The sequence below is a fragment of the Cricetulus griseus genome, chromosome 5 (genome assembly GCF_003668045.3).
Source record: "Cricetulus griseus strain 17A/GY chromosome 5, alternate assembly CriGri-PICRH-1.0, whole genome shotgun sequence".
In the NCBI taxonomy this organism is placed as follows: Eukaryota; Metazoa; Chordata; class Mammalia; order Rodentia; family Cricetidae; genus Cricetulus; species Cricetulus griseus.
In genome coordinates, this window is record NC_048598.1 from 148,672,204 (window position 1) to 148,686,562 (window position 14,359).

Genomic DNA, 14,359 nt, shown 5'->3' on the forward strand with positions numbered 1-14,359 from the left:
GGTCTTAATTTGAAATTCTTTATAGACTCATCTGCCCTTCTTCTATTCACACTGCTGAAATCCAGTGGGAATTTCTGTGTCTATGAGAGGATGAGTTTCTTTGATGCAGGGGAGGTGTTGCTCATTCATATCCTCTAAGCCCATTTCTGTACTTGGACATGCAACAAATGCTGAGTTAAATGAACAGACTGCTAATACCAAATATCCTATAGCCTCCATGCTGTGGCCATACAGGACAACTTCCTATGTCTTTTCAAACTCCTGAGCATCAGACCATGCCAAGCTGTCTATATGAAGTTCCTTTCCTACCTTCTCTATCTATTAAAAACATCCTCAACCGCAAAGAACCCTTGAAAGGTCATACTACCTACGGTACATTCTCTGATTGTACAAGGCACTTTCTAGACTTTTCCTTATTGGCTTTCTTCAGTCCTTGAGTCTACACAGCCATAACGTACTTCTGACAAATTGTTTGTTTCTGTATTTTTCTTCCTTGCCTGAAATGCCCCAACCACCAAATCCCCAACTATAAGGAGAAAAAAATAGTTATTTACATTTCAACAACACATTTCAGTGTGTCAGAATAGGTAAACAATTACATAAATCCATATTTGATAGGCTAGTGTTCAATTCAGGAATCGATGAACAAACCATCACTTCACCAGAGGGACTTGGGAAGGGGACCTGACACCACCTTGATTGTTCACTCTGAGAACTAGAATAGGGTAGAGACTACCCTGGCATTGTCCCCTCTTCCACAGCTTTCCTATTTTTCTCCCATTCTCTCAGTAGGACTTAGAGACAAATACAGTCATCTCATAGACCGTTAAATGGCATCTGGGGCCAGACCTGAGGGGGACAAGCAGGCAGAAGACTTCTGAATTCTGACAACATGAGGGGATTTGGGGGTTGGGGATGGAAGAGAACCTATGTTTTCACTAAGGTCCAGTATTGCCCCAAATAAAATATCAAGTACCCAGATTGTGTAAAAGCTTAGCCAGCACCCTTAGGGGCTAGATGAATATTTCTGTTCCTTTAACCCTAAGTAACTTCACTTTGTCATTATTTTTGTGATGTTTAATAGTGCAAGCTCTTAGTCCAAAGGTGTATAAATATGTGTCAAATTTGAACAATACCAAAGTCAGCATCATGAAGCCAAAGTTCCTGTTCTGGATTGAAGCAATAGGATTTGAAGCCCAGGTTTCCTGTTTGTCCTATTAATGTCTCAACACTAACATAAAGGTGTCCAATTTTATCAATCAATCCTGACACCCAAGGTAAGATCAATAGGGATACTATGGTCTTGCTTATACTCAATACTGTCAGAACACATTTAGGGGTGACCTTAAAAGCTCACTGATGCTAAGAGTGCAATTTTCCTCTGCTAGATTATCTAGTTGCAAAAGAGAATTTGTAATATGTAGTTAAGGAACAGCATGTATATACGGATGCCCATTTCAATCTCATGAATGACAATCACTGATATATAGTATCTTTAAAATGTGTATGCTCCTATAACAATGTTTAATGCTTAATAACTACTTATTATCTCTATTTATGTGTATATATGATGTATGTAAGCAAGTATGGGAAAGCCTTTGTCATGGTACAAGTGTAGAGGTCAGAGATAAGTTGTGGGAGTTGGTTCTTTCCTTTCACCTGTGCATGGGTGCTATGAAACAAACTTAGGCCATCAGGCTTGAGTGACAAGTAACTTTATCTGCTAACACATCTTTTTGGACCTTAATAGATATTTTTCTAACTCAAGTGTTAATATAATACAAAAATAGAAGAAATATAACATTTTAACAAAAGTCTCTCAAACTGTTGGCAAATGGTTCCCAACCACAGAGAAAAGCAAATATAACAAATCATTCTGTTTTCCTCCACCTAGCCTGGTATCTATCAGGAATTTGTGATTTTAATAAAGATAGAGGATTACACAAACACGCTGTTGAAATTGAAAGAGGCACATAAACTGGACACCAACACATACATTTGCCCATTGGTCACGGTGGTTCAAGATATTAACTTGAGATAATACCAACATATAAACTTATTCTTGTCTCCTTTTAAGGATTCTTGGGAGAGAAAGAGATAAAAAACATGAATCGTTTATGTGGGATCACTCAGCTTGCTCCTGGAGCCATTATGACCAGATAAGAAAACTACTGTCAGAATTGCAAACACTAGTTTATGTACTCGAGTCACTTCCTTTCTCTATATGTGAAAGGAGAGTCGTTATATTAAATCTGGCAGACAACTTTCAATGCCAGCATAGTGTATCAGGAATTTTTCACTGTGCATCTGTAAATCATTTTCCATTACCATTTGATCCTAAATATTCTGGAACACTATTATACTGGTTAAAAAATCCCAATTACACATGTGTACATACATGCATACACTCATAATCTTCACACACACACACACACACACACACACACACACACACACACACACACACACACACACACACCCTCCTTCCTAAATGGACATTTAGAAATAAGTCATCGTGGGTCCTTGAAGTGCCTGGATTGTTCCTCTGGAAAATTAGCTTTCATAAGGCTAACATCCCTGCTTTTGACAGCTGTCTTAGCAAGAAAAGTCCCAGACATATATAAACTCTGGTGTCTATTCATGCCATTTGAACATTGACTGTGCGGATTTGAACATTGACTGGTGGCATAACCCGAGCAGATGTAGTACCCATATGTGCAACTCTATAGACAGGATCTCCGAAGTACTGGCATCTGGATGTCAACTTCTCCTTCCTGGCCCCACAGCTGAGTGTTCTGCTAGACTTGATTGCTTCTCTGCTGGATCAGCCGGCTGCCACCCAATGTGCTCACTGGCACTGCCAACACAGGGAGTTAGAGAACAGTCAACCAGATAGTTGCTTTTTACCATAGCACTCTGGGAACTCACCTGACTTGCCAGTTGCAGGCACTAAAGTCCATCAAGACAGAGCTCATTTATTCTACTCTTAATTACTGGGGCATACTTTGAAATCCACTAAACACTAACATAGGGTAGTAGGTCTGAAAGTGTTATGGGAAATCTAGTTTTATATGTTTCAAGTCTCCAACTGGGAAATCAGCCTGAAAAGAAGATACATCAGAGCAGACGATCTGGTTATGAGTTTCTCTGGTTCTAGGCATTCTCACTATAGTCTTTAAATAGTGTCTTTAAATAGTGTCTGTCACAAGCACTTATACCCCCCAAAAGGCAAGGAAAGGTCACCCGCCATGCATTGCTTTCTTCACTTGCTCCTTTGCAAACGAGTCCCTAGATGAATTTTTCCTTCCAATTGGGAGAAACAAAATGAGGGGGAAAAAGACGCTTGGCAAGTGTGAATCATCAAAGATTAAAAATGCCAAAGCCTTCCTCAAGGGAGGAAAGCTAACTTGATAATAAATTAACAATGACGTGTCCTCCTGCCTCCTACACGCCTGTACCAGCTTACCAAAGCAAGGACCCCCTCTCCCCAGATCATGTTGACTCCACACCAACAGACAGAAATCTCTCCACTCAGATTCCCAGTGTGGGCCTCATGCCTTGAGGGGAGGAAAGAGTGAGGAAATGAGTTTTGTTTGATTGATATGAACTCTATCAATTAGATTCCTGGGTGAAAAATGTCACTGTGATACAGAAGCTGGTATTTCTGAGAACACAAAACAGGGCTAAGATTTAAATAAGGACAGCACAATGATATCCCTTCAAAAGCAACCACAAAGAAATGCTAAAATAACACTGTGTGCTTACTTTAAATAAAAAACAAAAGATCTCAAAAACAAATTTTCACTACCTATCCAGGTTATAGACAGGGAATTAAAATACAAAATTCTCTGACCTATACTTCTTTTATGTCTTATACATTTAAAAATGGAACATAACCAGCTTCCCCAATAGGTATTACTTCTCAAATGCTGCGTACAATGGCCTTGCTGCCAAGATACTTAGTAAGAAATCATATATAGCTGGCATTTTCAACTTTGCCATTTAGGAAACATGACAATTTCAATCACTGCTATTTTACACACATAAGTGAAAAACAAGGAAGGCAAACCCACCCATGCTCCCCTTCAGGAACATCATGTTGATCTGAAAGTGTATTTTAAATTTTTTATACATTAGAGAACAGCTGGAAGGTACTTACTTCAACCGGTCTCTTTTGGCAGAATGATTAATGTAAATAATGCAGTAAATTATAATGTGCTAGAAGACTAACAGAGTGCCAGCTCTGGGTCTGTGGAGCCCTGGAAGGTGCAGCCATTCTCCTGTAAGCTTCAAACCCCTAGTCCTCGGTTTAATTCTTTCCTTCTGTGTGCTCATATGAAGTCCGCTGAAGGAGCTCTTCTCTCTTTCAAAGAGGTTTGACTTGGGCACAGTTAATCACTGACTGTGATAAAGCAATTAAAGGTATTCATAATTAGGACCAGACCAAATGTAAGTAAGTAATCAGAAAATTAAAGGGAAAATGATATTGTGAATGGATTGGCTTTTAAAAAATGACCTCCAGACTGAGAAGGACACCCTCACTTTGGCACATGGGAACTCAAGGACATAATACACTAACCCTACCTGGGGCACAGTATGTAAATATCTTCCTCACCTAGACAGGATACATCCTGAAACATTCAGTATTTCCGACTCCTTATCACCAGTACTCAATACAAAATCATTGATCCATATGAAGTTCCATACTGTGGGAAAACTAAGTCTCAATGGGCCTGACAGCAGGCCTAGAGCATGCTCAGTTGATATCTCCTGACAGCCGGCCTAGATCCATAGGAAGAGCATGCTCAGTTGATATCTCCTGACAACCAGCCTGGGTCTGCCAGAGGACAGTGCCACTTATGGACAGTGACCACATTACCTCAGCAGATGCCAGCTCAGTGGATCTCCTCCCCTGGGCAGGGTTGGGGAGTATATAAATAAGGCTTACCCCTTCCTGAGATAAACTGAGCTTGTTTCAATTTGTTGCCTATGCCTGTGTCGTTAGTGTCGCTCCTACTTTCCCCCACCCCCAAGGGACACCCGTGGGGATCCTACAACACCATACAGTGTCTAGACAAATTCAAAAGAATCCTACAAATATGAATGGCTGCTAAGAGCACAACATAAGACACAAATATGATCAAGACATGATTCCTGTCTTCAAATGCTTATAATGCAGCAAGGGGCCTAAGACATGTATGGAGCCATGGATTTTTCCTCCTGCAATGTGCATGGATCTAGCCACACATAACTAAACAAAGGAACCTTTCAGCACAGGAGTGGAAAATGGTAGTCTGTTGACTTAATTTCACACAGTTGAAATTCAGCCCTTACTGTTTTAGGTCCTGTCTCCACCTCTGCACTTCAGCTTCAGTTTAGGACATATCAATTTATTACAAACTGGATGAAGGACGACATATGAATATTGTACACTGGTCAGCCTCGTATCATAAGGTGTCTGGGAGTGCTTATATAATGTCAGTAAACAGAATCTGTACCTCTCTTTCCCAATTAAACTGGTCTACAATTAAAAGGAGAGAGGGGGAGAGACAGAAGGAGAAAGAGAGAGAGAGAGAGAGAGAGAGAGAGAGAGAGAGAGAGGCAGACAGAGACAGAAGGAGAGACAGAGACAGAGAGACAGAGAGATTTATGAGTACCAAAAATATTGGGCTCTCAGTGATGGAACCTGTCCTTTCAACACTACCTCTCCATTCCAAAAATCTGGAAGAATCCAAAGACCCAAAGCTAACAATCATGGAAACACAATCTAAAATTTCAGATATTGACTGAAATAATAATATAATATTCTGAGCTGGATTAGTGTTATGTGTGTTAGAATGGAGGTATAAGGAGGAAAATAAAATAAGCATTTTGAAAACTAAATGGATTTTAAGCAGTTGTTTTCAATATGAGAAAAAGCCTACAGAAATAAATATAAGTCTCACTTATATTTTCATGTCAGTTATGAATTTTGGGTATTTGGTGGGGGAGGCATTATTTTGTGGTTTTGAAAACCCCCTAAGCTTCTCTGAAAATCAGGCTAACCCCCCAAACGTAGTGGCTTGAGATTCTATTCGATGCGGTTTGGTGGATGTGGCTCCAGATGACTTTCCCGTGCTTTCTCTCTGCAGGCTGCCCCAAGTATCCATTTCTGTTAATGATCTATTGCTTCTGTCTGATTCAGTGCAGCCCACTGGCTATGGAAATGGCAAGTCTCAGCAGGAGACAACAAAATGGTCAGCAAACAGGGCTGAGCCATGTCATTTTCCTCAAATACTTTCCTAGGAACGAAATGACAAGCTTTGAAATGTTGTTGTCTGCTCAGGCAAATATTTCTTTATTAAACAAAAGTGGATGTCCTCCAGCTTCCATTCAACCCACAGCTTAAAGTATGTCACTCGAAAAGCTTCTACTGTAAAATAATTTAATGCCCGAGATGTCCCCCATACTTCCATTCTCTGTTACTCTTCCACGTTTCCATCAAGGTTCAAATCCCAACAGTGCCGGTTACTAACAGCTTTAGGACCTTAATATCACTCTACCACATGGGCCGCCCCAATAACATAACTATGCGTTAGTCTCAGGGTAAGGCCCAACTGAATGATTAGCAATTAATTACCAATGATAAGTAGCTGGTTAGTGAGCTACCAATATCAACATTTTTTTTTTTTTAATTAAGACAGTGTAGCTGGGACTCCGGTGTAACTAAATCATTTTGCAGAGATAATAGGTACTGATTAAAGGTCCAGAGTGGGTGCTTAATATTTAGGGAGACCCAACAATGACTTGTGAAGATTAAATACTGTCTAAATCATGGACTGAGCTTATATATTCAGTCCACCTAGATGGGATCTCAAGAGAAGACACAGTTGATCTCACTATGCATTATTAAATAGTTACTGAGTTTTATCTCCTATGTGACTACAATTCTAAAAGTTATAATTTAAAATGTCATTGAACTATCCTTATGGATTAAAGATGCAATTAAAATAGTCATTGATATTATCGTTTGCTTTTGTATTTATGTAGAACTCACAGACTTCCCACTTACAAAAATTTTTAAAGAAAGAACTTTCTGTTTCTTTATGTCAATTCTACTGCTGGCCTAATCTCTACAGCAGATGACTTCTACAAAACCATCATGTCATTGTTTCACTCTAGCACAAAGCATGAGAGTGGGTTATTTCTAAGGCATTTTCCCGAGGGCCTAAAGGATCACTTGCATTTTCCTATGTCTTCAGCAGTAAGGGAAAGAGTTTCTGTAACCCAAAATCCCTGGTACAGCTGGCTGGCCTCCTGGGACTCACACAGGGTCTACTGGGGTGGAGACCTGACCACTATTTATACAGTTCAGTCATTGAAAACAACTGCTTATAACTTTCCTAAAGCTCCAAATATATTTTCTCAGCATAGGTAGATGGAATAGTGTGACATTTCTTAGACAAGCAAAAAAGAGGATCATCCTTTGGATTCCTTAACTGGCAAACATATATCTTCAGATCCTGAACTAGCAAGTGTCTAATAGATGATATTCACAAGGAGCCAACAGACAATAATATGAAGAGCTGGAGCTAGCTTCTGGGACAGACCACAGATTCACACCTGCTGCTTGGAGTATGACAGGGGCTCTCTAGCATCATCCCCACTGTGCCTAAAGGGTCTGTTTTCTGTGCTTTCTGGTGGGTATAGTCTAACCCAGGTCAGAATTAGACCATTTGTAAATGTGTCAGGTATGAGGTGCCACTGGAAGCCTGCATCTTGAAATCAGAATGCCTCCCACCATTTAAAAGAGGCAAGGATGACAATTGCATATTAGTACTTACAGGAAGTCAAATACTTGGTTTAAATTTTATTCTTTTTTCTTACCTGCATCTGGAAGTATTTTGGCATTCTCCTCTTCCCACTTACACAGTTAGAAAGACATCTGAACATACACACACACACACACACACACACACACACACACACACACACACACACACACTTTTGAAAGATCATCCTATAGTAATCTTTCCATCTTTAAAATGCTATTAATGTAAGCTACAGATGTGAAATTATAGTGTAATTGTTCAATTATATGTTTCATTTAGTTCTTATTGTATTTACAGATTTTAATATCTTAAAAATAATTCTGATGGGATTCTTCTAGGCCATTTTTCCTGAGTGTCTTTTGCTGAATAAAATTATTCCAGATTGTTCACAGGTGTCTCATTCTCAACTTAGTTTGAGGCACAATGCCCACAACTGTTCCCCTGACCCAACTCCCAATTCTTTCTCAAACTTAAATGAGTCCGAAAAGTTATTTGAAGTTTGGGAAATGGTGATGGGAAAACAGTCTGGCTACTGTGGCTATCTGTGAGTTCCTGGTTAATGAAAGTGTACCGGGTCACTCTTCTGCAGAACATTACCAGCTAATACAGATAATCAGAATACATTATGTAAATGGAGGAATTTTATAAAGAATGAATAAAATATTATTTTTTTATACATGAACGTGAGGCTGCCAAGATGAGTTCAGTGGGTAAAAGCACTTGTCACAAAGTCTAATGAGTTCTTTCCTTGCACATGTGACAGCTGGAGAGAATTAACTCTCACAAGCTGCCCTTTGACCTTCACATGTGTGCTATGACATGCTTGTATTCACGCACACACAATAAATAAATAAATAAATAAATAAATAAATAAATAAATAAATGTACGTATGTCAAGGAAACCAAATATGATGTCTATGCTAATCCAAGCAGAACACTGTCCTGTGACACAGACTGGCTGAACCTACATACTTCATCATAGATGTATAAGAAGTGACAAATAAAACTATTCATATTTTCCTATGGCATCTGTTCATTCTTAAACTGATCATATATTCGTCTATTTTACTTTAATGTCCAAATTATTCAATCACACTCAGTGCCTCAATAAGAGTGAAGGATATTCCCATATCTTACAGACAGCAGCCTCCCCAGAGTGCACCATCAGGATGTGCCCATCACAGTGTCAAATTTGCTCCTTTGCCCTCTTTTCTAATCTCTACCATGTGTGACTGTGCTAAGAGAACCCACGTGTCAAAGTGAAGCTACTCCTGGAGGACTCACATGAACAGCAAATGTTAAAAGGTGTGTGTGCAGGGCATGGGCTGTGTGAATCTGTGGCCACTGTAAGGGGCTGCTGGCCCCAGGGTGGCTGATCAGATTCTCCATCATTTCATTGTCTCTAAGGACTACCCTCCGTTATGGCCAACTTTTTCTGATCAGATCCTGTGTGCTCATACTGTATATTGCACCTCATCTAAGGCAGGCACCCTGTGCATCCATTCCATGTAGGTCTTGTAGCGTTCTGCAAAGTAAGAGGTATTGTCATCTCCATTTGGGATTCAAGAAACTGACATGTGAGGAGTTGATGTTACTTGTCAAGTTGATATAATAAAGAGCAGAAACACAATTCAGGTGCACCCCCAAAAGTAACTGTATTAGTTGGTTTTCTTACTGTGATTCTAACACTCAAAGTGGGACACTAAGAATCAAAACTATGACTCACATTTTTGTATTACCAAATTTTCTTCTACCAGATACTTACTAAGTGCTCAGAAAACATGTGCTGAACTGAACTTCCTGCTTTCTTATTTGTTGTCCCATTTCCCTAGATCTGGGGCACCTGATCTGACACAATTAGATTTGTGACTACAAAGACCCATTTTCTAGTTTCAGTCAACTAGACAAATAACTATAACTTCCCTCCACTGCAAGTTGACTCCACCCCTATCATCTACCCACACTGTTACAGTATTTCTCAGTAAATTATAGCAAATGTTTATTCTGCAAGTCAAAGTCAGCAAGGTACATAAAGCCAAATGATGTGTATGTATACTCCAAGATTCCTCTGAAGGATTCTCCATCGAATGCTGGCATCATGGATACTTTCTGACATGACAGATGTGCAGTACCTATGTGAACATCACACGAAGACTTAATGTCATGCTAACATAACTTACAACAAGTGGTGATGACTGGATCTACCTTCCATTTCTTCTGGAATTCTGATTGGTGGGTTGTTCTCATTTTTCTAAGCAATTGAAGTACTAGAATCTAGGAGTAGCCACAAATCACATTTATTCAAAAGGGCAATTTGAATCTGGAATCTCTTTACAAGTGCTGTTTCTACCAGTTGCCTATAAATAGACAGGCTGTCCTGACAGTTTGCTTGATTGAGGTAAAATTTTCCATGTTTTTCTCTGAAGTGGCATATACCACCTAATGCCAATACTAACAATGTAAATAATTTTGTTATATTCAGTGAAAAATTATCCTTTCACCAAAGAGGATATTATTGATAATGTTCTCATATTTCTATATTAAAAATATTCTTTATAGCAATTACTATATTTCCTTAAAGCATAGACATTATTCTAGATTACTCAACACAGAGACAAAAATACCAACAGAGGTTTGTCAAATTTTACAACACAGGTAGAAGATGATGCCTCCCACTGCTTCCTCCACTTTCACAGTGAAGAAATGGCGCACACTGAGGGCTAGCATGCACTTCAGAGCCACACAGGTAAAAAGAAGCAAGTTGGGATGTGAATTCAAGTTGGCTGGGTGTGGAAATCCACACTCACTGAGTCTGTCTACCCTCTCTGTGCCCAGAAGGGGCTGATGACAAGGCCTGGGTGCTGGCTATGCTGGGTAAGATGCATGCATTCATTTTCCTATTAACCGTTTACTCTCTGAGAATCATACAGAAAGGACTCAGGCTTTGCTCTTCAAGTACACACTAACACGAGTACTTACTCTCCAGCCTGCTTCTTCCTCCCATTTACTCCATGCTTACTCTGACCTGTGGCATGGGAGCTTTCAGAGAAAAGCATCATGAGCTAACTTTTTCCAGGTTATACAAAATGAACAGCCTTAATGTCATCTTTTGCTTTAATACATAATGAATTAAAACAGGAATGTTAAAATAGTGACAAGTTTTCAACTTTTGTAACTATATAGCCTCTCTAAATCACAAACAGCACTTTCATTTGGCCTGTTAGTTTTGAATAATAAGTTAGTTGTCTAAGCCTAAAACAACATTTTAAAGCATTGCATTAATAACGAAACAATGATTTGCTATCAACTCTAAGGGCTTCAGTTTTTCAATTTTGAGAATAGAGATTTAGATAAAATATACTTGTTTTCCAGACAATGGGAAGGCTTGATGCATCATACCAAGATCCCTCTTTGAATAGCCAGAAGGTACAAAGGCCAGGCACTGGGAGGCCCACTGCTTTCTGGCTGGCTGGGACAGCAGGTGAGCTGTACCCTGATGGTGGGAGAGACAATCCACCACCATGTGAATTTACCAAGTGAGGTTAACACTCCTTTTTCATAAGCTCTGTTTCAAAAATTTTTACTCACCCAAATCCAGCAACCCAGGCCAGTCAGTAAGAGAAGTTGCAAATTAACTTTTACTATTAAAACATTTTCTAAATGCCAAACTGATATCTTACTTGAGGTAAAGATGTGGGAGAGGTAAATAACAGAGGTAGGAAATTTCTGCCTTTTCTTCGTCTTCTTTTAAAATAAAAGTACTGCAACCCTTACTTTCGATTGTTTTACAGCTCAATTGATAAGGTGTGTTCTTTTTATTTTTTGTTCAAGAAAATTTAAAAGCAACTAATTTAAATATGCAAAATTATCTTGAGTTGTTCATACGTGAACTTAAAAGCCGTGCAACACAGGAAAATTAAGTAATTATGCCTCCAAGTTATTTACTGCAATTAAGCTCATTTATCATATGCAAATTAGTGCAAACTGGTCTCATTAGTTACTAAATTACTCAATATGAGCTGAACAATGTAGCACTCCAGTTTGTAATGAAAAATCCCTGTAGAGGCAAGCAGTATCAATTAAGCTAATTTGCATATGCAAATATATTCACTAACTTTCTCTTTTTCTATATTTAGTTTTACATTTTCTTGCCATTCCAGATCATACCAAGACTGTGGGGTCATTCACCTCTCTCAACTTACTCTAATGCAACTAAAGGAATTAATCCAGAATGCCTCTATTATTAGAAATGTTTTTATTTTAGCACTTATGTCCAGCAAGATACCATCTCACTAGGAACAATCAGGAAGGAGCAACAATGCAGTTTCCTACAGATCTTTGTTTTATACTTAGCAGTTCCAGTAAAATAAAGATGACATTCTACCTCATCAATAAAACAGTATACTCAATATCACTCTCATCAAGTCCCTTTGAAAACATTACTACCAGAGGAAGCAGAAATGCTGACTAAGCTAGCCAGCATCTGAATGCAATAATTTGAATATTTGTATTAGCTTTTGATACATTTTAAGCTTAATCACTTTCTTTGCTTAGATATTTGATAAGATGCTTTATGCAGATCCACTTTTTGGTTTGTTTGAAGAGTTGGGTATGCACTGGTTTGTGGAGGCCAGTGGCACACATTTGGTGTTTACTTCAATCAATCACTTCTTTATTGTTTGAGGCAAGGTCTCTCCTTTAACCTGGAGCTGACCATTATGCTAGGCCGTTTAGTCATCCACATCCCAGAGATTCTCTTGTCTGCCGTTCCAAGCACTAGAATTAGAGTTGTGTGCCACCACACCCTGTTATTTACAAGTTCTAGGGAATCACATTCCAGTCCAAATGCTTTTGTTGTGATATTTATTGACTCCCACCTTTTAGCAACTTCTTGTTCCAATTTTTGAGTTATATTAATAGACCTTTTAATTGTTTTTTATGAAATGAATGACACTGAAAGAGAGTTCAAGTGTAGCAACATGGTCATCCTCTGTTCATCCCCAACACTGCTATAAGAGTCTGTCTATATTTCCAAGAGATTTTCCCATCAGAATCTCTAGTTTTTCCTCTGTGATTATGCGATCTCTTTGAGTAAAATATTACTGTGACTAAAAGCACTCAGATTATAACGTGTGTGTGTTTGTGTTTGTGTGTGTGTGTGTGTGTGTGTAGATAGATAGATAGATAGATAGATAGATAGATAGATAGATAGATAGATTCTTTTCTTTACTACAGCTGCCACTTCAACAACTGGCAGAAAACCATACGTTCTCATTTCTTTAAGATGGACCAACTAATCATGATTGTGGTATATTCTATTATCTAAACTTCAAAGTATGACAAGCAATAGGAATACAAAATCTGAATTAGTTTATTCTAGATCTGTTCCACAATGTCCTCTGCCAAAGGGCCAGGTTCTGCATTTACTTGAAGCAGGAGTTCTCTACTTTTCCAAGTGCTAGGTTTGATTTCATTATCTTAATATTTTTAGGTGAGTATAGCAATATTAATATGGAACATGAAAAAGCAATATCACAACAACTTTATGTAACAATGACATAAACATTATTTACAGAGTGGAAAAAAAGCAAACCCTCTGCTAAGGGTATACAGATAATTAAAGCATTCCATTCACAATTCTGGCACCTGAGGGAACTATTCCAGTGGTTAATTTTATGACTTGCAAATATGATATTTGGTATCTTGTGTTAATTTTGATGAAGTGAAATATAAATATTCAGCCTTGTCCCTACATTGGGAGAGGAAAAAGAAATAGCACTTGCAATTAAAAAAAACTTACTCATTATTATTGTGTGTGTGTGTATGTCTGTCTGTATGTGTATGTGTGTGCATGTATGTGTGTGTGTCTGTGTGTGTATGTGTGTGTGTCTCTCTGTGTGTATGTGTCTCTGTGTGTATGTGTGTGTGCACATGCGCTCACCATGGCACATGTGTGGAGGTTAGAGGATGTTCCGAAAAGGCCCTCTTTCCTCCCACCTCTACATGGGATCTGGGGATTGAACTCGGGTTACCAGGCATGAGCAATAAGCACCTTTATCTGATGAGCCACCTCAACAGACTCCACTTGTACTTCCCTACGGGAAGGAAAGCATAAAGTAAGAACAGTATGCCCAAAGAGAACCTGTGAAGCAGGAACTGAATTCACACTTAGTCACATGCATGTGTTTAGTATAGGTCCCTGTAATGACCTCTCAAAAGTTCTGGGATTCTCACTTAACCTGCCATAAAATGTACAATCTTCACTTTCCACCATTTGCTTTCCCATTCCTCATCTACCTCATAAAAGTCAAAGAAACTACAAGTCTTGACTTGGGCCCCATAGGCTGATTTCATAGACTCACACTTGCAGGGCTAATATCCTGTGAACCTGTTACTCTCCTGTGGATGACGCTTGTCCTGAAGATGCTTGGAAACTGCAGGCTCCCGGGGTCTATTCTAGTGGTGGCAGTCAGTGGTAAGGCTGCTCTGTGCAAGTGGCCCTTGAGGTCCACACCACATAACATTTACCCTTAATCTTGCCTGCATGT

General features: G+C 39.0%; 1 protein-coding gene across 6 annotated transcripts in view; it reads right to left on the minus strand.

Moving 5' to 3' along the window:
• LOC100759473 (neuronal PAS domain-containing protein 3) overlaps positions 1-14,359 on the minus strand; it is a 794,410-nt gene that overhangs the window by 399,366 nt on the left and 380,685 nt on the right. The window lies entirely within an intron of this gene.